Source organism: Lolium perenne, chromosome 5 (assembly GCF_019359855.2).
Source record: "Lolium perenne isolate Kyuss_39 chromosome 5, Kyuss_2.0, whole genome shotgun sequence".
NCBI classification, from domain to species: Eukaryota; Viridiplantae; Streptophyta; class Magnoliopsida; order Poales; family Poaceae; genus Lolium; species Lolium perenne.
The window spans coordinates 101,825,378-101,828,402 of NC_067248.2; positions in this window are offsets into that span (position 1 = coordinate 101,825,378).

Consider the following 3,025-nt stretch of genomic DNA (forward strand, 5'->3'; position numbering starts at 1 on the left):
AAGACGAAATCTGAAATCAAGTATGTTGTCAAGAGTGGGTAAAATCCAACAATTCAAATGTCAAAGCGATGATCACTATAAACACGGAAAAGATGTGGAACGCACACACGAGATGAACGGGGTTAGTGCGACCAAGGAATGAGCGGAAAAGTGTAAGAAGCCCTTAAGCAAGGGTGCTCGGTGTCACACTAACACAAGAAGAGATCAAAGCTTCGGTTGCAAAGGAAGAGACAACAAGATTCACACGTGGCCTCTCTTCTCTTTTCTCTCTTTTGCTTAAAAGCTTTCTCTCTTTTGTATTTGGTGGCACTTGACACTCTTTTGTATATGTGGTGGCACTTTGTACACTTTTGTATGTATGATGGCACTTGCACTCTTTTGCTCTTTTTGTGTTTTGGCGGCTTTTTCTCGCACTATGTTAGCGTTAGCTCGCTCTTGCTATCTTGCAACACGAGTTTTGCTTAGAAGCTTGACTCCACACTACACACACACCTCACAATCGGGGCCACGTGCAATGTCTCGCAACACTAGATAAGCAATGCTCGATAGGATAGATCGCAAAAGAAGAGGGGTTACAAGGGAAATGCAAGTTATACCTAGATGAAAATGTTAGGCGGTGTCGGAACACACAACTTGCGATGATGGCGGTGATGTCAAGAGTATGTTTGCAAGTCCGGGGTGCCGAGGATGTCGTCGCTTGCTTCGGAGCTGCGGGTTAGTTTCACAAACAAGGCACTCAAACCGGAACAAGCAAACACAAGTTAGCGGAAGAAAACGGTCAAAGTAGCTTGGCGGTGGTGGCGGTGGTATGCCGGTGGTGGTGGTGTCGATGCCCTTGCGGTTGCGGCGGAGGTTATGGAGCCGCGGTGATGTTTCCCGGTGGTTTGGGGAGGGTGGCGGTGCTTGCAGGCGGCGGAGAGGGTGGTGGTGGTTGGCGGAGGTGGTGGTGGAGGTGGCGCCCGGTTGGCGCCCGGTTGACCAGGCCCTGGACCGGCCTGTCCGGTCTACAGCCCGGTTGACCGGGTTCTGGCCCGGTTGGCGCCCGGTTGGCGCCCGGTTTGCGCCCGGTTGGCGCCCGGTTTGGCGCCCGGTTGACCGGCCCTGGTGCCAGGCTGTCCGGTCACTGGCCCGGTTGGCGCCCGGTCGACCGGATTTCGCGGGGCACAGATTTTCTCTCTCCTGTTCTTGAGCGAAACCAAGCCAAATCGACCAAAACGAAGGGAAACGATGGAATTGGGTGCTAAAAGTTGGGGAGATAGTAGATCAAGCACTCCAACACCAAATCCATGGATCAAAACCACTCAAAACGCAACCAAATCGCAGATCGGTCAAGAGGCAAATTAGGGCTATTTTTGGGGATTTTTGGGGAAAATTTTTAGAGACGAAATTGGATGGGTGGGGGGTCAAATCCGCGGAAACCAAAGGCTGCTGATACCATATGATGAGGTCTAAGACCCCGTGTGTGGCCCGATCTCGCGGTTGACCCGAAATCCAAAGGGGAAGGAGAGGGAGAGCGCGAAGAACACGATGAACACGAAGAACACGAGGAACTCACGCACGCACACCTACCCGATACAACCGATACTTACCCCCGTGGCTCGATGGACCACGCCGATAGAATCTCCTACGGAAGAGACCGCGGTAGAATTCTGAGGAGAGAGACCGGTGTTGGAGAAGGAGATCGGGGAGAGAGAGAGAGTGCTCACACTAGAATCTCACTCACAGATCTAGATCAACAACAAGGGTGGCCTTGATTACAGAGGGATGAAACCCTGGGGAGACAAAGCTCAAGTTCATGTTTAAGCTATCATCTTGTCTAAGGGGTAAAGGAGGGGTCCTAGGTGCTTATATAGAGGTACAAGCCAGCTTGGGCCGAAAAGGTACGCAAGTGGATAACTTAGGCAGCTTGGGGAGTCATTCCCGTCGGATCCGGTTTGGGGCCGGTCAGACCGGGCCTGGGACCGGGTGGTCCGGTCCTGGGGCCGGTCGACCGGGCGGCAACCGGACAGTCCGGTCGTGGGGCCGGTCCAACCGGGTTCTGGGCCGGCCAGCCTTCTTCTCCTCTTTCCTTCTTCTTCTTCTTCTTCTTCCTTCTTCCTTGCACCATGATGAATGGCTCCTCTTCCCTTCCCTCGCTTCCTTGCACCATGGGTGTTCCTCCTCTCCGGTCCTCGATGACTCTTGTACCTAATGACATATAACATGCCGACATGAGGTAGCATTCCATTCAAGGTATCTACGAGGTCGAGTATCGAGAGGAAGGAGTTCACCTTGACGCGTGTAGCGTGGGTTAGGGTTGAAGGTCCACTTGGGGGACTCTTTGGCCATGGTGTAGCGTCGACGATAGGCGGGGCTGCACTTGATGGTCTTGGTGTAGCGACGTCGGTGACCGGGGCTACATCACTATCCCTCCCCTTCTGTGTACGAGGCAAACCCAAAACGAAATCCATAGAAATATCCTCCCACGGTACACTAGGAACAGGAAGAGGCATATATAAACCATGTGGATTAAGTCGAGACTTAGCTTTTTGACATGTAGTGCAGCGTGCCACAAATCTCTCAACATCTCGACGCATACGTGGCCAAAAGAAGTGTGCAGCAAGTACATCCTCCGTCTTCTTCACACCGAAGTGACCCATCAATCCTCCTCCATGCGCCTCCTGTAACAACAAAAGACGAACGGAACCATCTGGGATGCATAGCTTGTTAGCACGGAACACAAATCCATCATTGAGTACGAATTTGTTCCATGTTCTACCATCTTTACAATTCAGCAACACATCTTTAAAATCAGCATCAAGCAAGTATTGTTCCTTTATGGTTTCTAATCCAAAAATCTTGAAGTCAAGTTGAGATAGCATAGTATAACGGCGCGACAAAGCATCAGCAATAACATTATCTTTACCCTTTTTGTGTTTGATAACATAAGGAAAAGACTCTATAAACTCAACCCACTTTGCATGGCGACGATTCAACTTAGCTTGACTACGAATATGCTTCAAAGATTCATGATCAGAATGTATAA